The sequence below is a fragment of the Nycticebus coucang genome, chromosome 17 (assembly GCF_027406575.1).
Source record: "Nycticebus coucang isolate mNycCou1 chromosome 17, mNycCou1.pri, whole genome shotgun sequence".
Lineage (NCBI taxonomy): Eukaryota > Metazoa > Chordata > Mammalia > Primates > Lorisidae > Nycticebus > Nycticebus coucang.
In genome coordinates, this window is record NC_069796.1 from 79,685,933 (window position 1) to 79,707,007 (window position 21,075).

The 21,075-nt window shown below is 47.3% G+C and overlaps 1 protein-coding gene across 2 annotated transcripts in view; it reads left to right on the forward strand.

The window, feature by feature from the left end:
• Nucleotides 1-958: 958 nt before the first annotated feature.
• The window catches only part of CPLX2 (complexin 2), a 77,412-nt gene continuing 57,295 nt past the window's right edge, over nucleotides 959-21,075 (forward strand). The window contains exons 1-2 of one of the 2 annotated variants that reach the window (XM_053566872.1): nucleotides 959-1,284; nucleotides 13,016-13,096. The gene's annotated coding sequence lies outside the window, so the exon portion shown is untranslated. The remainder of the gene's footprint in view (nucleotides 1,285-13,015; nucleotides 13,097-21,075) is intronic. The other variant, XM_053566874.1, reaches the window with a different exon arrangement.

A 21,075-nucleotide genomic window follows, 5' to 3' on the forward strand; every position in this document is an offset into this window, starting at 1 on the left:
GTGAAGATCAAGGTGATGAGGGTCCCAAGCACAGAAAACATCAAATAAAATTTTAAAAACATTATAAACACCTTGTTTAAAATGGAGGTAGGTCATTATAGGTGGAGTTACTGAGTCAGGGGACAGCTGGAGACAAAGAGGCAGGAGGATTAGGCAGGGATTCTGCCATTTGGGGATTTGTATGTTGTGATAAAAATAAAGAAATCAAATGAGCAATCACATAAAAAAAGGAAATTGCTTTGACCTCTGTGTCTCACATGTACATTCATTCAGCAGATATAATTCAACTTCTATCGTGTCAGTCACCATGCTAGGAGATGGAGGTGCAGGGAAAAATAAAATATAACTAGTTTTTATAAGGCTGGTAACTGAAGACGAATACTCACAACTAATTTTAATATGGTGTGATAAGAAGTCTAGTAGAGGCACACAAAGGCTGAGGGATCCTGGAGGAGGAAATGACTGACCATGCCTTAGGGGTCAGGGAAATTTTCATTAAGAATGTGAAGGCTTTAACTTGCAGATAAAGCATGAGTAGTGAGGGGGAAGAACATTCTAGCTAAAGGCAACAGCAGGTGCTAAGGCATTGGGGTGAGCCTGTTCAGAATGAGTAGTCCTCTGTCGTGGTGGGAACATAGCTGGAAAGGAGGGCCTGAGTCTCGCTGGTGAGGACCTTAAGTGCCTCATAAAAGTCCGTACATAGATACATAGATAGATAAATAGATAGACAGGGCTTAGAAAGCTCTCTCTGGGGAATGGTAGACCACGGAGAGTAAAGAGGTTCCAGAGACAGACCAATGAGTGGAGTTTGCAATAGAGCAGGCAGATAAAAGACCTGCGTTTTGGCTATGGGTCACAGAAATGGAGAGAGAGAAGATTTCCAAGGCAGGGTACTCACTCTACTGACAGACCCCCAAGTCCCCAAACTTCAGGGCAGAACTGCCTGTGTGGGGAACTCCCTCAGGTCTCCCGCTTGATTCCAGGGCCACCCACGCTGGCGCCCTCTCTGGTCTCCGCCAGCAGCCCCCGCCTCTTCTCAGGAAGCCTGGGTCTCCCTGGGAGCGGGTCTGCCCTTGGGGGAGGCCTCTAGTCTCTGTGCCCTGCAGCTCGGCTTACGTTTGGGGAGGACAGAGAGGGGCTCGGCGTCCCCCGCAGGCACGTGTACTAGCCCAGGCAGGAGGGAGCGCCTCCGCGGAGGAGTCAAGACGTGGAGGAGGGAGAAGCGCGCCAGAATCTCGGTCCCGGGCGCCTGGTCGGCCGCCGAGGAGCTGCAGCCTCCAACAGGTTCGTAGAACGCGCGCGCTCGCTCCCTGTTGCTAAGCCGCCACCTCCTTTGCTGGAGCAGGTTTGCCGGAGAGACCCTAGCCACAGGCCCCGCGCTGCGGAGCTAACCGAAGGTGGCTTCCTCCGGCCTGTCCCTCTCTCGGTAGCTCTCAGCCGCCGCCGGCTCTTCCGGGGCGAGGCGAAGGGAGCTACGTGCCTCTTCTGGCTTCAGCACCACCTTGGGGACAGCTCCCGTGCTTGGCCGGGTCCTCTCCCCGGGTCAGCACTGCACAGGTGGACAGCGTCTGTCCGGCGGGCTCCTCACCTTTTTCTGGGCCGGGTTCAGTACCACGGCTGCCGAGGACAGTCCCTCGTCCCCGCGAGCTCTGCTCCACGTCAGCACCGCCGCGGAGGACAGCTCCTGCCGGCTGCCAAGTGCCCGGCAAGCGGCAAACAAAGCCCAGGGGCTGGGGCCTCCCGCGTTGCTGGGCTGGTGTGTGGTTGCATGGGGCATGTCAGCTTCTAGAGCTGTGTCAGGGGCGAGCTGGGGAGGGGGGCCTAGACACAATCGCTCCCCTCTGGCTGGGGTCTGCACAGTTCGTTAAGGCCTGGCCGTGCAATGGCGGGTCCCAGCTAAGAGTCGGAAAGCGGATGTGAGAGGAGACGGGCAAAAAAGGGTCCCGGGCTCCCATGGAACAAGCTGGGCCTAGGCTGATCTCCTGGCTGAAAGGAAGGAGTGCACCGACCTCGCTTCGTTCCAGACCCCCACCCCCACCCTAACTCAGAACCCTGGACTTCGAAGAGCCTAACACAGATGCTCGCGCCTGGCAGCTGCAATCGTTGACTCTGGCTGTCCCCAGAACATCCCTAGAAAGTGTGAGGCTGAGTTTCCGTGGGGGAGGGGGCCGAGAAACTGCGGGGAAGCCAGGCAACTGCCTATTCCCTCTCCCCATGCCCAGGGTTCCGCCCCCACCCCCAGAGAAATCCCAGCCTGCAAGGAAGGAAGGGGGAGGGGCGACCAGGGCAGCAAGTTGTGAACGTGGCTTAGCCCTAAGAGATTGCAAACAGCAAGACAGGAGGTTGAAGGTGTATGCAAAGGTAGCTGGGAAGCTCCCAAACAGGAAAGCCAGTTGTCAGTGGGAAACAGAATGTGGAAGAGAAACCTTTTCTCTGCGAGCTGAGGCTGGGAGGGACCTCGATCACGTGATAATCTAGATCACTGATAGTCTCATAGGGAGACTGGGCCTAAGGGGCAGAGGTGATTCACCCAAGGTCACTGGGCAGTTCAGGAGGAGAGATGGGCCTGAAACCCAGGCTGTCTAACTCCTGGGACTGTTGTATAACATTCTTATAGAAGACTTTTTAAATCCTAGACACAAGGAGAAGAGCAGAGAGGTTTTCATTCTGAGTTCAATTTCAGTTTTGTCATTTATTAGCATGTGACCTTGGGCAAGTGACTGAGACTATCTTCAGCTATTAAAGTGGAATGATAAGGTTAATAATACCCACTTGTGATGAAGATTTAATGAGAAAGCGGTGTAATGAGCTTAGTGCACTGCTTGGCACATTGTGAGGGCTTGAAAAACCGGTAACTACCATTACTGCTATTATTTCTTCTGTAAACAAGAGCCAAAGACCTATTATGTGCCAGGCACAGGCTTTCCAATGGGGAGAAAGAGAAGTGTCTTGAAGATGTCACAGCTCAGCAGAGGAAGCAGAAAAAAAATAAACCCAAGCAGTTGCAATATGATGTGATAAGTATTAAGGTGTGTAAAGGAGGCTGTGGGATCTCAGTGGCAAGAGCATGAGCTATGAGGAAAGAGGAAAAGGACCTCAGACAGACAGAGCTGTTTGTAAAGTCTGAGAGGTGTAAAATCACAGGCCCCCAGAGTGAAGTCACTGTGCCAGAGGGTGGGGACTGTAAAATGAGAGTGGAGAGAAAGACTGGAGCCAGTTTCTAAAGGGCCTTTTATGATAGAATATTTCAAACATATTTTGAAAAATAAAAAGAATAGTATAATAAACCTACACACACCCGTCATGCAGCTTCAACAGTTGGCCAATTTTGTTTCATCTATGCTCACAGCCACTCTCATCACACACACCCACACACACACACACTGATTTATTTAGAAGCAAACTGAAGATATCATATCATTTCATACTGAAGAATTTTAGCATCAGTACAACTGCTGCCATTCAGATATTACACCACCTTTGAGGTCACTAGCTCAAATCATGACCTTCCCTCCTCAATCGGTTCCGAACATCTCTGTCTTTAGCAGAACATGTTGAAAGATAGGCCCCACTATGGTAAAAAAACAAAAACAAAAACCAAAAAACCACATGCATTAGAAGAAACTATTTCAGAAAAAAACAAGGGGTACATCAACCCTCAACAGGTTACCAAGTCAGAATTGTTCATCTCTACACCTATACTAGGTCATTAGGTCAAAGATTATTTGCAAGATGAGCCAAAAGACAAATTATGGAGACGAGCTTGAGCAAGAGAAAGACTTTGTCTCTACAAAAATAGAAAACAAAATTAACCAGTGTAGTGGACATGCCTGTAGTCCCAGCTGGTTGGGTGGCTGGGTGGGGCAGGAGAATCACTAAGCCCAGGAGTGAGGAGTGAGAGGCTGCCGTGAGGTATGATCATGCTACTGAACTCAAGCCTGGGCCACACAGTGAGACCTTGTCTTGAAAAAAAAAGAAGAAAAGAAAGAAAAAAAGAGAAATCAAGCCCCTAAAGAAAAGTGAGAACTTCCCTTTTAAAGTAATCATAGTCATGAGCTCACAAGAATAGAAGGGTTCAAGTCATGGAGATCATTGATTTGGAAATCAGTATGTCCAACAGGGACATTTTACAGATGAGAAGAACAGGGTGAGAAATGGAAGAGTTTGTCCAAAGTTCCACAGAGCTGAGACCAGAGTGAAGATCTTTGAACTTATAAGCTTGGGATGGTATTTTCTCCCCCATCTCAAAAAGGCTGGAAGGTGGAGGAAAAGAGGCAAGAAATACCCTTCTTGGTTCTCCAGAGGATGGCAATGTATGACAGTTGGCCTTTGAGATGCCTTGACAGACTTTTCTTCCATATACTTGCTAAGTAAGTTGATCCTGGTGGCACCTACCTTCTGGCCACTATGCTAAATCTCTCAGCTGGCTCCTTGCTTCTCATTAGCAAAGAGCTTTGCAGTCAGATGGTTAGACTCCATTTCTATGGACTTTTGCAGGCCTTGCTCATCTTAACCAGATGAATGTGAAGCCCGGTTTGCCCTGCACTTGGCTGTATATCTCCCTCACCTGTAGACCTCGGCTCCTTTGAGGTGTTAAATGAGTAGTGCTTAGCCCAGGCCCTGGCAGGACTCTGAGCTCTTGTGCCTTCGGGGATCACAAACTCTCTCCAGTTACTGATGAAATGTGATGGCTGTGATTGGTATGTGTGCCCCAGTTGAGCTCTGGGACTCTGACCTCACAAGTCAGCATTTTCACTTTGTAGGGAAACCCCTGCCTATTAAAGAGAGAGGGCAGTATCTCACGAGTCTCTCCTAATTTTTAGGTGGACAAATGAGAACATATGCAAGAAGCTATTAGCATCCCTGGTGAAAGAAAGTCAGCAGAGACTAGCTAATAAAATTACCTTACTTCTAGGAGTATGATTGCAGGCAAGACAAAGGAAAGTGATAAAGAAAGCGCACTTCGGTTTGTGAAAGTATTCCAGTATTTATGGAATGCTGATTTAGACACATTATGTTACTTGGGCCTCTGAATTGCAGTATATAGGACCCCCAAGGGACTTGGTGACTTACTCTTCCTTCAAGATGCTTATTCAATGAGTGGCTACTCTGTGTCGGGCAGTGCTCCCGGTGATGGTGACACAGAAGGACAAGACATCTCAGATCACTGTTCTCAGGGGGCGTGCATGCTCACAGTAGACGCAGTCATCGATAACAATTAAAAAGTGAATATGAAAACATTTAAACAGACAGAAAGACAGGGATGGCCCATGTGAAATGATGACAAGGGACTGAGCCCAAATGACAAGAAGGAATCAATCATGTGAGGATTTGGGCAGAATATTCCAAGCAGAGGAAATGGCTCTGGCAGAGGCCTTAACGTGAACCTGGCCTGTCTGGGGGCAGGCAGGAGGCCAGGAGGCCAGGAGGCCAGTAGCTGGGGCAGAGTGAGTGACGGGAGAGCAGCAGCAAACACAGGCAGGGAGTGACAGAGACTAGATCATGCAAAGCCTTGTAGGCCATGGTCCAGTCTGGGGATTTTATTCTAAATGCAATGGATTGTCTCCAGCTAGTTTTAAGCAGGAGAATGGTAAAAATCAGTTTTGTTTTTAAAAGATGCCTCTGGTTACTGCATTGGAGAATGGATGATATGGGGGCTGGCCTGGGTGCTGCGGAGTCAGGAAGTTTGGGATGCAGCCTCCTCCACCTGGAGGTGCTCAGCATTAAGCCAAGGAGATAATACACAAACAAAGGACCCAGAGGTAAGGGCTACCACAGGGTGCAAGGCACTGTGGGAACACAGAGACAAGAATTAAATCAGACTGGGTGGCGTCAGGAAAAGCTTCATAGAGGTGGGTTATGGGTACAGAATTGTACCTAGAAAATGAGAGTAGTGGGGCTGGTGTACAGGGAGACAGAGAGGCAGCATGTGGTAGTGGTGGAAAACACGACCCGGGAGTCAGACTGCCCATGTTCAAATCCCTGCTCTGCCATTTAGAAGCTGTGTGGGCTAAGCAAGTGTTTACCCTGTGTGCCTCGATGTCCTCAACCTTAAAATGGAGAGGATGACAATCCAAATACTTATTTCAAGGGATTTCTGTGAGAGTTAAACAAGTTAAAATATATGAAACACTCAGACAGTCTTGGCACTGAGAGGTATATGAGTATGAGTATTGCTAAAAAAAAAAAAAAAGAAAAAAGAAAAAAAAGGAGGCAAAATGACGTGGGAGAACAGGGAGTACAGGAAGAGAAATGTCAGCCAGAGCCCAATTCTGAGGGCCTTGAAACCCAGACCAGAGATGTCCATCTTGCTCTGCAAGCAATCAGGAGCCAACAAATGCTTTTAAGCAGGAAGATAGAGGTGAAGAGTAAGATAAAACCCAAAGGCCCAGAGAGGTCAGGGAACTTAGCCACAGTCATATAGCCAGTTCTTGGTAGGACTCTGTCCTCCGGCTCTCGTCCTGATCCAATATCTGTAGGAGGACAAGGGAAGCATATATTTTGTTCCACCAGTGAATCCTTAGGGCCTAGAAGAATGCCTTGAATAGTCTCCTTAAATACTTGCAGAATACATTGCTGAACCAGTAGTCAAATGGGGCAAAACTCTCAAATCCTCAAGAAGGTCAGTGCATTCAGCACAGTGGGGAACAACACTCTGAGGAAAAGAAACCAAACATCTGGAAGCACTGATTTGGGGGGTTTGAACCCTTCCCAACTTCAGGTTCCCCTGTGACAAAAGACATCACTGCCTACACTTCTGTACTGCCCCCTCAATCTGCAGCAAGTGCTGCTGCAGAGGGTGCAGAAGCTAATCTTGGTTAAGAGGCTAGAAGATGAGAACCATCTCCAAGACATTCGGTACGGTCATTGCCAATAAAGAGAAAATATATCTCTACATTCACAAGAGGCAGGCTTTTGTGTTCCACAAATAACCAGCTATTAGAATTCCTGTCTCTGATGTGTCAGGAAGCTCTGACAGCCAGGAAGGCAAGTAGGATCTTGCAGTTCAAGCAGTAGATGGCAAGAAACTCAAAGGAACTCAGCTCTACCTGTCCTGTTGTGCTGCCTTTTCAGAGCAGGGCATGGGGCTAGGCACTTTTCCAAGTCTCATTATTTCTCTGAGCTTCAAGTTCATCATCTGTAAAATGGGGATAATATTGCTGGGCCTTCCTGAGTCATTTTGCTAACTGATAGGCACATGGCAAGTGCTCAAAAATGTGCTTTTGATTTGTGTCAGCAACCCTGTGGGTTAAGGGTTAGCATCCCACTTCCCCAATGTGGAAAGTGAAGCCCAGGGAATGGTTTTTTGATTCCCCAGTACTCATTGAGCACCTGTTATGGCCAAAGGCTGTGTTAGGAGCTGAAGAGACAGTGATGAAGACAGTCAAGGTCCGTGCCTTCAGGGAGCTCACTTTCTAATGAGGAGACAGAAAACAAGCAAGTAAGCAAATGAAATTATCTCACCAAGTCATATAAATGCTTGGAAGGACATAAAAGAGAGTGGGGCTTACTTAAATCAGGTGGCCAGGGAATGCTTCCAGGAAGAGGTATTGAAGCTAACATCTGAATGAAGAGGAGAAGCCAGCTATGGGACCAGGAACCAAGCAGAAGGGACCCAATTGTAGTGGACTTGGGGCAGAAACAAGCCTGACAAGATCAGAAGAGAGAAACAGAGTGAGCAAGGTCGAGGGTGGTAGTTGGTGAGGGCAGAGAGGCTGCAGGGCTCAGGTCAGGCAGTGCTGTGTGGAGTCTCTGCAAGGCAGAAAGGTAGCAAAAATCAAAATGAAGCCAGGAAGGGGCTAGATGGAGTGAAGCCCATGTTAGAGTGATCTCTGGGCCCTCCTTCAGATCCATAGTCCCTGCTGCCATCTCTAGAGCAGGTCAGCCAAAGGGCAGGCCAAATGTAGCATCTGCAGGGTTCACCTGCTGGGAAATAAATCTGTTGGTGGCTGGCTGCCGTGTGGGCACCACAGTGCCTCTCAGACAGCACCTAATGCCAGGAGGCTGCAGGAGGAAGGAGAAGACATAAGACCACTAGGACTTGGGTAAGGTTGAGAAGAGAGGCCCCTACATCAGGTGCAAACTTGAAGAGCGTACTAAAAACACAGTCATAAAGATAAACTACATTTTACGCTATTTTTTATTGTTTTGCAAAACATCCCGGTAGAGTGCTGTGGCCTCATATCTCACAGCAAACTCAAACTCTTGGGCTTGAGCAATCCTCTTGCCTCAACTTCCTGAGTAGCTGGGACTATAGGCATGTGCCACAACACCTGGTTGATTTTTCTATTTTTGTAGAGAGTCTCATTTTTGCTCAGACAGGTCTTGAACTCCTGAGCTCGAGCAACCCACCTGCCTCAATGTCTTGGAGTGCTGGGATTATGGACTTGAGCCACCACGCCCAGTCTATGTAATTTTTTTAAAAAACAAAATTAATGCAAAAACTATCCAGATGAATAAAATACCAAATTCTAAATAAGAGTAGGATGCGAAAGGGATTAGGTGAGGAAAGTGAACCGAGTTGCATTTATACAGGACCTAATCTTTGCCCTCAGACATTTGCTTAAGTACAAGGACACTACCTAGGCCAAGGCTCTGTTCCCACTAGGAACAACGGCGGCAGTGAATCTCTTTATGATGAACTAAAAACAAAAACTTGTTTCTGGTAGGGGCCTCGGAGACCACTGCCTGCCTTGGCTGTAGAGACAGAAGGCCAGATCAGGGACCACACACTATGGCGGTGACTCTGAGCCTGTGTAGTGTCAGGCTGGCCTAGGACCAGACCACCCCTTGTCTGCTGTGGGACCCTGATGAAGGTACACCTTCCTTCAAGCTTCAATTCCCCCATCTGTGAACTCGAGGATAATAAAAGACCTAGCCCCCAGGATTTCAAAGATAATGTTTGAAGTCCTCTAGAACATAACTTTTCGAAGTGTGGTCTATAGCACGGCAGCATCAGCAACACCTGGGCATTTATTCAAAATGCAGAATCCCAGGCTGGGTGTGGTGGCTCGCCCCTGTAATCCTAGCACCTTGGGAGACCAAAGCAGGAGGATCTCTTGAGGCCAGGAGTTTGAGACTAGCCTGGGAAACACAGTGAGACCCTGTCACACAAAAAAAAAAGAAAAGAAAAAAAACAAAAACTAAAGAAAACAAAAAGAAAAGGCAATGCAGTGTCTCAGCCACATCTCAGACTTACTGAATCAGAACCTGCATTTTAGCAAGACGCCCCAGTGACTGGCACATACGTTAAAGTCTGAGAAGCCTGTCGACTCTTGGCATATAAAAAATGCTCATTAAATGTTAGTGCTACTCTCCTGCCCACTAAACTCTCAGTTAGAGTCTGACTCAGGCAAGAGGAAAAACCCAAAATATAAAGAATTCCTGAGATGGACACTTCATTAAATTTTAAATGTGCAAGTTTTAAAGCCAGGGAGCCTGGCGGAATTCTTTCTATACTTAACCACATGGCTCCTCCACTCTGTTCATATGTAAAATGGGAATAATAATTACAGGTACTGCTTATGGTTGTTGTGAAGGGGTAAAGTGAGATAATATCAGGAAAACACTCAGCACAGCACTCAGTACCTACCTAACAGTTATTGGATAAACTCTTGCTATAATAAGTTGTGACTGAATACAGACGGTGTAATGACATGAAATAGATAACGTTTGCTAGCTCTTTGCCAGTTTATACTATTTTAACTGACTCTCAAAACTCTTTGGATAAGATAGTATGAGCTATATCCATTTTTCAGAGAAAAAACATCTAGAGGATTAAGTGATTTGTCCAAGTTAGCTAGGATTTAAATCTCTGGGGTCTGACACTAAAATCTGTTGTCAGCAACGGAGCACCTGACCAGTAACCATGGAAAATACCAAAAATGGAATAAGACAACATTAGACTCTAAAGATGGAATTGTCCACCCTTCTTATTTTATAAAAATGGAAAACTGAGACCCATGGAGGGGAAGAGAAGTGTCCAGGGTCACTCAAAGCATTGGCCTTGGGGTGGGAACCTAGCTTGCAAGGCTCCCAGTACAGAGTCCCAGAATCCAGGCCCCCCTGCCCCTTGCCTGATTGGTCAGTCTCCATCTGATGAGCCAGGAGTGCAGGGTGGCCTTGAGCTGGTTCCCCTGCGTGAGTCTAGTGATCAGGAGGTGTCCCGCTCCACCTTCTCTACTGGCCCAATCAGAAGAAGAGCTGGCCCTGCCAATGGGAGGGGACACAGTCTGGGGGCAGCAGGTGGTAGGGAGGCCTTTGCAGGGGCTAGATCTAGGACCCACAGTAATTTTCTTGGGGGCTGGAAGAGGAACTCCATCTCCGCAGGGTAGGTCAGCCAATAGGAAGGGTGACTCAGGTGACTCTGTCATGGCACCACTCTACATGCCACCCAAGCCAGCAGGCCAAGTCCAATTCTCCCTCAACTCCACAGCTCATTGAGCAGTAAGGCCTGCCACCTACTGTCCCTGTCCTTGCCAGCCCTGGGCCACTGCCTCAACACCTTTCCCTGTCCATAGTGTGGGAGGAGCATCCCAGCATTGGAGTGCGTTCCCACTCTCACCCCCACACTCCACTGCCCAGGATGGAAGCTGAGCCCTGCGGTCGCTCCCCGTTACCCTCACAGTGAAAGCCAAGCCACTCGTAAAGGCCCCTTGTAAATTGGCTCTGACCACTGGCAAGCTCCAGCCAGACATAGTCCCCTAAGTTGCCTGAGGAAGCCATGCTCTACCACCCCCCAGGGTCTGTGCAGATGGTGCCCCTTCCTGCCCCTCTGTCCACCTGGCCTCCTTGAAGCCTCAGCTCCAGACTCACCTTTCCAGAGGAGCCCTCCGAGCTGCTCCTGCAGAGTGAGACACCTCTAACAAACCTGCCTGAGAGTGTTGGAGTGGGTGTCGCATTGTATTTTAACTCTCTAATTTCCTATTTGTGTCCCCATTAAGCTGTGAGCTTTTCATGTCTCACTGCTAGAGTAAGATGAGAGATCTGGGTTCCAGCTGTGCAAGATCAAGACCTGTCTGAGGCTTCTTGCCATCCTGTACAATGGGAATTGTAGCATTGGCCTTGTCAGGCTAACGAGAGTGTTAGAGCTGGTGGCTGTGAAGGGCTTGGCATTGCGCTGTGGTTTTTGTCTCTATGAGCAGATCCCAGCACAGAGGCACAGAGTGCTCACTGACAAGTGTGTGCTGAACGAGCCCCTCACTTGCACAGTGAGGATAACTGGCCTGTAAACGGGCTCTTAATAGTGAAGCCCTATTCAAGGGTGAGTTGTGATAATTCTAGTAGTTAACGCTCTTGACTCCCTCCAGTTCTTGGACCTACGTCATCCTGACATATGCTCTGCCCGCCCTTCATTCATTGAACAAAGTTTTCTAAGCACCTACTACATGCCAGGTGATGAGTTAGCTGCCTGGGACTCAGCAGGAGATAGCCATTAAACGCTAATTGTGTCACCTATCTTCCTTTCCTGCCTCTTAAAGGGCAGCCTCTTAACCCTGCACACAGGTGGCTCCACCTGAGGATGAGGAAGCTGCTATTTGCTCCCAGATGCTCATTCCCTGGGCAGAGCTTAGGCATCACACACTCCCTCCCCACCTCTCACCCCAGCCCATTAGTAAACAGTAATATCTGCTCTCTTTCAATCTGGTTGCTAGTTTTAAACTCAAATATTGTCAACTTCTTGAGATCAAGGATCATGCATGCCCTTTTCCCTGCTGTGTCACAGTTGTTAACCCATTTAGTTACTCATTCATTCATTCACTCGCTCAGCAGATACCTATCAAGTCCAGCTAAGTGCCAGGCTCGAGGGAGACATCTGGGCTCTGAGTAAGCAGAGCAGACATCCTGGGCTCTCACAGAGCTCCTACACTAACAGTGGCCCTGGGGGTGTTTGAGTGGTTAGGAGGTTACCATTCCCAGAGTCACTGATCTCAGTTGGAATCCCAGCTTCACCCCATGCTTTCTCTGTGATCTGGGCAAACCCTTCATTCTTCAGAACCTCAGTCCCTACCTCTGCAAACAAGACAATAATATCTGCTTCCGGGAGCCACTGTGAGCAGAACTATGGCTACTGAAAGAAGAGGGGGGAGGAAGTGATAGGTTGCATTGGTTGGGAATGAGGGGACATCGCATCCAGCCAAGAGGGGCCCTGCCTGCAGCAGAGGAAAGAGACACAATTGTGGTTTCTGATCCTAGCCCCACGCTTGGGAGCATGATCATCAACAAATCCTCTCCCCTTTCCACATCTGTATTTTCATCTCTAAAATGGGAATGAAACATCAATATCACTAACCCTAAGTAGTAAGTAGAAGCAAATTTAGCAAACTTGTCAAGCAATGCTCAGTCAGCAAAAATTTACTAGGTACCTACATTCTGTCAGGTCTTGTGCAAGGCTCTGGAAACAAAGTCACATAGGAGCCAAGCTGTGCCTTTTAAGGAATGCTTTGTGCCCCCAGAATAGAGCAGAGAGAGGTGATTAAACTTTGAGGGGGCTACAGTGTAATAGGCATCTTCGCAGACATGATCTTGTTTACTCATTTAGCAACAACATCAATAATAATAACAGCACTAGTATAGCACTTAATGTATGAGGTTGGTACCACCAGAGGCCCCATTTTACAGATGAGGAAACTGAGGCTCAGAGAGATGTAATAGATGTCTCCGAAGCCAGAATTAAAAACCAGATATGATATACAATAAATCCTGTCCATTTATACCAAAAAAAATCAGATTTAGTCAGAAAACTCTATGTTTAATGGTACAGGAAGAGTGTGCCTAAACCAACCCATGAGACGGGTGAATGCTGCCCGTTTAGGTGATGTGGGGCCAGGAGTTGGGTCTGAGGCCAGATGAGGCTCCCTCCTGCCCAGCCCTTTTTTGCATCCAAGTGAAGCAATGGCAGCCTTGGGAGAGGCGAGGGCATGGCCTCACTGGGACCCATGGCTCCATGCCTACTTGGGAAACCAATTCCCCAAAGCTTTCTGCTCAGCCCTCAGCATCCTCTCTCCTCCTGCAGGGAGCTGTGTGTCTCTGACATGCTACCTGCTCAGCTCAGTGACTGAAGGCTCTTGCATCCCAACTCTGCCAGGAAGCAAAGGTAAGAGGACTGCTCAGCACTCACCCATGGGTGGTATCAGGCTCCCCTCCCCCCAGAGGCCTGAGGAAGGAGGTCCTGATGATATTTCCCCTCTGTCATCACCAAGAATATTCCTAAGTTGGACTGAGGTGGATCAACTGGCAGTGTGGTGAAATCGTGGCAGCTTGCGTTTTCAGAGCCATTTACAATAGAAAGCATTTTCCTGTGCCTTATCTTATTCAATGCTCCCAGCAAAAAACTGAGGTGGTCTCATTATCCCCAGTAAATGATGAGGAAATTGAAGCTCAGAGACAGGAAAGATCTTGCCCAAAGACACACAGCTGGTAGAATCTGAATTCTGACCTATTTTTTTCTGTATCCCAGTGGCCTCTGCACAATGTAGGTGTTTGGTCCATGTTTGACGAATGAACGAGTGAATTGATAAGCTGCCCGAGATGAAAGGCAGGGCAGGAATGGGCTAGAACTTGGCTCTCTTGTCACTGTCATGTTCCTTCTGCTGAACAGCAGCTCCCTGCATTGATGAACTCAGCACCGCCCCCTTTCCCACCTCCAGGAGTCCAGCATCTTGTCAGTGGAGTAGTCAATCAACCTCACCTCCTCTTCCGGGTGGTCATCCAAGCTCAGATCACACCCAGTGTCCCCTCCATCCACATTGCCTCTTCCCCACCACCCACTACCAGTAATCCAGCGTGCATAGTTGTAAACTTGTTTCTTTAAATAAACAGTCTTGAGTTTCATACCAAATAGTCTCTTAAGAGGAGGAACGTCTCCAGGCCACCTCATATTTAGCATACAGTGAGCCACATATTTGCACAGAGAGAGTGTGTGTGGATGTAGAGATCGCCCGATTGCTATAGATATCATTGCTCATCCAGATGGGAGCTATTTATGACGCTGAGTCATTCGCAGCGAATGTCACTGAGGGATTCCAGGCTGGGCTCTGAGCCCCAGCGCCATAGACCTCATGGCTCTCTGCATCATCTTCACTGCTCACAAACGAGGGAGGGGGTCCCCCATCACAAGGCAGGGACAGAAGGGGACACTTTGGCCACAGGAGATGGAGACTTCCTGGTAACTCCTGCCTTTTTCAAGTCATTGTCCTCTATCCGTAGCACTAAAGCTTACTGATCATCTTGTCTAATTCTTTATTTCGTATAAGAAAAAACTGAGACTCAGGGAGGGGAAGGGACTTGCACAGTGTCACAGAGCATCAGGGACAGATCTGGTCTTAGAGCTCAAATCTGGGACTCTTTCCACCCTCCCAGCAACTTTCTTTAATTCTTTAATCTTTAATCTTGGCATTTCCACCTCCCAGGAGCTTCCTGTCCTCTGCAAACCTGGAGATGTCACTGAGCACTTCCATCTTTGGGCTCCTCCAGGACAGGAGCTGAATCCTGTTTGTTTTGGTGCCTTTCCAGTCCCCATGCTTCATGTAAGACATGAACACACTGGGTGCTCTATGCATGTTATATAAGACCAAAACTACCAGGACTAATTCTGGGGAACCCTGGTTCTCAATTTGAAAAAGCACCCATTTATCCCCACCCTCTCCTCCTTGTCTCTGAGCCAGTTCCCTATCCAAGCAAAAATAGACTCCCTCCCACTCACTACCCACCTCTGCCCAATTCTATAATGAATCAATTTTATTAATAGGCTTTGGAATAGAAAGTTGAAAAAGGCTTTTTGTAGAAGTCCCCCTTTATCCCTCTCTATATAGTTCACATATCAAAGAATTCTAATAAACTGGTCAGGTAGGATTTGGCCTTATTCATCCGTTCTTCTCCCTCCAAATAGAATGTATTTGTTTAAGCATTCAGTGATCTCTATCCTTATAGATTCTTTTCAATTGTTCTAAGAGGCAGTGGATGAGATGGAAAGAGCAAGGGCTTTAGGATTAGGGCCAGGTTAAATTCTAGCTGGTTCTGAGTCCACACCAATTGTGGTGAGAACTAAATGAGACAAGGTCTCTTAGGTGGCTGGCAGATAGTGCTTGATGCAGGTTTGTGAATAAAACAACAAATGAATGAATGAGTGGCTCAGGACCCATATGAAATAGATCCTAAAGGGTGAGAGACCAACTGATTCTGCAATCTGAGGTCTTAAGGTCATACAACTCTCAGAACATGGTTTGAAAAGTCTTAGGCTTCTGGTAGCTTGTCTGTAGGCCAGGAAAGAGGGTTCTTCCTCAAGCCCTTTGTGTAAGGGATTTCTTCAGCTCAGGAAAAATTTGAGTCTGGAATCCAGGTTCAAAAGAGAAAACACCTTGGGAGTCAACATTGTGTCATGTTCACTGTTGGATTCTGCCTTCCCTCTAACTGTTGCATTCAGGCTTCCCTCAAAGCCTGGCTCAGGGCAACACGAAATAAGTAGAGAAGCCCGCAGTAAGTTTGCAGGGAGTGAAGTTGAGGTGAACTGAGTTAGATTTGCCTAAGTAAAGTTGACCTGAGTTGACTTGGCTTGAATTGCCTAGAGTTGCTTTGAGTTTACTAATGGACCCAACTCTCACACCCACCAAAAGAGAAGCTTCCTGGCACTTGGCTTAGCTAAGACCAGGTCTCATCACACAGAGAAGCCTCCACAGGTGATATTCTGGGGATGTTATTGGGCCTTCCAAAGATGGAGGCATCTCAGAGAGGACCAGGGCCATAGTCAAGACTGAGGGAACAGATGGCAGTCTTGGCTTGGTCAAGGGGCACCACAAGGCTAAATGTCCCTTGGGTAGCATCAAAATTTATTGAAACTCTGCCAAGATCTTTCTATACTTTCAAAGCAATCGATATTTGTCTTCTTGGTATAGAAAAGCCCTTTTGTGTGGGGGGTACTCACTTCAGTGGGAGGATGGTCTCTGGGATGGAGGGTCACATAGACTAAGCATTGAGGACAGAAGAAAGGTTGAGGCCAGGAGCCTGGAAGAGCTTCCTACTACAGATGCTGGGACCATTGTAAATCTGTCCTCCTGTTGGAGTGAGTGTTTGCTGAAGGGAATAGTGACCCAGGAACCACAGTAGGAAATCAGGCAAGACCTTTGTCCTCACAATGTGAAGGTCAATTGGCACTGCTGGGGCCCCCGGGCTGGTCTCACCCCAGGCACTGCTCACCATAGGACACAACCAGACACCTGAGGGAGACAGAAGTGAGAAGACCGATGTGCTCCAGGGGAGCAGGAGCTGTCCAAACCCTTATTGCACTTAGCCACCTCTGTGCCTGTCTCCTGCATTGGTCTTGGAACCATCGATGGAAACACATACTATTCCTCACAGGTGCCCTTTGTACCCTCTAAAAAGCTGTATACATATTAGACATCAGTGTTAGATGAACGAATAATGGTCAGAGTAAGACTTAGAAAAACAGTGGAAGATTTCATGATAGCAAGATGGAAAATTCCAAGATTGCAAGATGGCCAAGGTCCAAGGTGTAGATGCTCAGCCAGAAAAAAAATAGCATAGACCCAGAAGTTGCCCCTCAGGAGTTTGGCTCACAGGGAAAATTGTACTAAATGGAGTCAAGAGACAGGGTGGTGCCGTGTGGATTTAAAATAATGCTCCGATGATCAAAAATTATTTTACAACAAAGACATTTGCACCACAATGTTTATTGTAGCCCAGTTCATAATAGTCAAGACGTGGAAACAGCCCAAGTGCCCACTGACCCATGAATGGATTAACAAATTGTGGTATATGTATGCCATGGAATACTATGCGGCAATAAAAAAGATGGAGACTTCACATCGTTTATGTTTACCTGGAAGGAACTAGAACATATTCTTCTTAGTAAAGTATCTCAAGAATGGGGAAAAAAGTATCCAATGTACTCAATACAACTATGAAATCAATATATAATCACCTGCACACTCATATGAATGGCAAAACTTAACTATAGAAAGTAGAAGGGAAGAGGAGAGAGAGGGAAGGGGAAGAGGGATATAGGAGGAGGGAGGGCATTCAGGGGGACCTGACCTAATGTGCATGATGCAATGGTACATTTCAAAACTATTAAGAAATGAGTATAATTGTGATGGATGTGTTACTTAGTTCAATGTAAGCATTTCATATTGTATATTGAAGCAGTACCCTGAACCCCATAAATGCATCAATGTACAAAGTTATGATTTAATTAAAAAAATAATTAAATAAATAAATATTTTTAAATGCTCCTCAGAGTCCCAGGTTTCTGAGAAGTGTCCCTAAGGGTCATTATAGGATGAGTTTGGAGAAGGAAAGGCCCTAAAGAAGCACCTCTGGATCCCCCAACCCCCATTTTATTCACAAAAGCTCAGCTTTTATCCATTTCACATATTGGATTTCTATGCATATTTTCATTTCTTAAGGATTATTTTGAGTTAAAAAATTCATTTGGAAAGCACTGGCGTTGAAAGAGCTTAGGAATTTGCAGGTAGACAGTCTGGATTCACAGCTCAGCTCTACCCCTTTCCACCTACGGGACTTTGACAAGTAACCCTTTGAGCCTCCACATTCTTACCTAGAAACTTGCCTCTCAGGGACGTGTGAGCATTAGTTAAGATGCTACAGTGTTTTCCAGATGCGGCATGAGTGTGATTGATGTTGTATAAGATGACTTTAGGTGGCATATGGATGAACATTTATTATTTTAATAGCTCACAATTGATGCATGTTAGAAATGTATAACCAGCACACAAAACTCTATGATTTATGAAAATAATATAGCATTTCCTTTGAAAATAAAATTGTGTGCCTTTTTTACGAAGGTGAATTGATTTAAAGAGAAACACTAAGTGAATAATACTGATAGGGTAGAAAGAAATCATAAGGGGGGCACACGAATGACTGAAATTTGGAGGAACTTGAAATAATCTATGTAAAACACCTATCATAGTGCCTGTCACTTGGGAAGGGCTCAAAATATGAGTTTTTATATATCCTTTCTTTTATGTTGACACCCTGGGGCAACTTGGAACCAAGTTCGTCCCAGGGGATAGAGTGGGTGTCCAAGCCCCGGCAGCCTGGAATACAGTGTGTGGTGGGCACAGGGCAGCAGCCATGGGTTATGTGGGCAGCAGTGGCCAAGTGTAGCCAGGGAGTTGCCCACAGGCTCTCACAGCAGACAGAGGTGCACACAAAGTGAGCACACACCATCAGTGGCCCATGAAAAAAGTTTCAAGAGTTATTCAGGCACCAGTTAAATACCATGGGGAGAGAGTTACTGCTTTTTTTGGCTGGTTAATTAAAGAGAAAGTCTCAACTGGATGTTAGCCTCTACTTTAACACCTCTCTAGTGCATGTTGATTTTCAAGCTCAGCCTTCAGCTGTCAACAGTGTCTAGCTGGAATTGAACAACAGTGTCTTATTTTCCATGTATTTATTTCTTACCATTGCCTTCCATTTATAGAACATGATACCAGTTTCCCTTTGATGAGAATAATCTCATAGTACCTTTCAAATATATGTATCAAAGGTTAAAAAGTGAATCTTACTTGTAAGTATCAAGTGAAAACAGTACAAGTGAGATGTACTCCAGGAGAAAAGAGAGAGGTGGTCTGTGACTGAAGAAAGAGCTAACCTGGCAAAGACTCTGGTTCAATGGCTCTGGAGCCCATGCTGGGCCCAGAAACAGGGATGTCTGCAGGCCCAGCCACAGCCTCTGGAACAGGCCTGAGGAGGGCAAAGGAGGCTCCCTCCTAAGGAGAAACAAGATTGCTGAGCAGGTGACCCAGAGCCTTCTGACTCAGCTGGAAATCTAGGGACCAGGATGATTGTCTGCTGGCAGTACCATCAGGGCTGCGCAGGCACCTGGTTCCTGGCAAGGTTGAGTCCGGAAGGAATGATGCAGAAGCCCTACCAGAGGGGAGGAAGGAGCTGAGGCTCAAAAGGAGGCATCTGCTCCTGGCTTGGAGTTCAGGGGAGTCAGGAGTGAACTCAGAGAGTTCATGTCAGTCTTTGAGAGCTGCTGTCTGTGAGTGAGGGTGTGTTGAGAGCAAGCAACAGAAACTAACTACGACGTTCAAACAGAAAAGAGCATTACTGAGAGGTTTTCAGAGAGCACCCAGTATCAAAGAGAAAAGTGGCATTGGGCCTAGGAAAGGACGGAAACCAGAGCAGCACAAGGGGTCTAGGAACAGTCCCTGAGGCTAGTTTTGCTGAGGTCCCACTCAGGGCCGCATCCAACACGGCTGCTTTTTTCTCCTTGCATCACTCTGCTCATGATTCACAGCCCCGGGAGGCAGACAGTGTGGCTGGCTGGGGTCCCGTGTCCTCCTCTTGGCCAGCAGGAAGCATGGAGGCTTGACTGGACTGCCTCCAAGATTGAGCACTAAGGAAGGGGTGGTTCCCAAAAAGAAAATCAAGGGGTTGTTACCAAAAGGAGGGGTAATGGATTCTGGGTGGCCCAAACCAGCACGTCTGCCTGAGGAGCCAAGGGAGTACCAGGCACTGTGGTCCCCTGGGCCTGACTCTGGGACAATCCCTGGGGCTTCTTTTCTCCTGCTCTGAATGGACCAGAGTCACTATTATCTGGGGCCAGTGGTCAGCATATGGCAGGGCCCCCTCAGCCTCCCATAGAGGGCCTCCTGGATCCTCCACTGAGCTGGGAGCCACATGAAAACTAAGGTGCTTAGACAAACCTGGTCCTTAGACCCGGGGCTGAAAAGGAGCCACTGTGCTGAGGAAATGTGATGAGAATTGACGTACTCAGTGAGTGCAAACCTAACCCTCTGCAGAGCTGGCAGGGGGCAAGTGCACCAGTGAACTGCAGTAACCTGGAACAGACATGCCAGCCTGCAGGGTAGCCACTGTACAACAGGAGCGAGGCCCCAGTGTTGATGGATAGACCCGTCATGTTTTTTGTAAGTTGAGGCCCAGATTTATATGTGAAACTCCTTATGTTTAAAGATTATCAATAAACAGAAAAAAACGTAAAATATTGTGCTGACCAACTAATATGTACCACCAGTTTGTGACCATGGGATTAACTTTTCTTCATCTACTGCAACTCAGCTGAGACAGCTTCCTCCGGGAAGCCTTCTGTGACTTTCCCCTCCCTCTGCCTTGCCTTCCTTTATCTGGGTGGCCATGGACTCCACAGTTCTCCCTATCACAGCACTGACCCCCTGTATTGCTTGGAGGCAGTCTGACGTTCATTTGCTTTGGTCTGCCACTCTTTGTGAGTTCCCGGAGGGCATCCTGGGGCCTAACACATCAGAGCAGCTGATGGAAGGGACACTGATGGAAGGGGCTGTGGGGACTGCATGTGTCCAAGTAGGGTGAGTTACACTGGGGCAAAAAGTTGATCCTGAGATCTCTGTGGCTTAATACAACAAAGGTTTGTTTCTCCCACACAGGAAGTCTGCTGTGGGGCCAGCAGCCCTTCAGGCAGCTTCCTTCCAAGTGGTGACTCAGGGATCCAGGCTGGCTTATTCAGCAGGTGAAGAAAATAAGGGGAGAACTCACACTTTCTGTTAAATACCTCAGCCCAGAGGGAACATTTATTGATTCTTTTCTTAGCCCTTTGGCCGGAGCTAGTCATATGACCTGTCTCACTACAAGGGTGGCTGGAAACATGAGAATTCAAAGATTTCATGTCTCTGCAACATGAACCCTGGCCTGCAGCTGGCAGTACCATTCCCAGAGAGGGCCTACTGGGTGGGGGTTCCAGAGGTGGACTTGGGCTACTGGTGGGACAGAGGCAGCCAGGGCCTGACGTTCACAGATAGCAATGGGATGTCTCATGGTTAGTGCATGGAAGCACTTCTTAATTTGTATGTTTAGCTCAACACATCCTGATAAGTAGCAAAAGAGCAGGGAGAGAATTTCATTTGCCTGAGCATTCCACCTTTCCTTATTTATGCAATCAGTAAACACTTGGAAATTAAAATCAAGTTGATGAAAAATAGAGGTCAAATGTCAGTGATCAAAGTATTTAGAGAGAAATTGCCAGTGAGCCCCCTGACATCTTATGTGAAGCCCATGATGACCCTGAAGTGAATGCAGCTGTTCAAAGAGCTT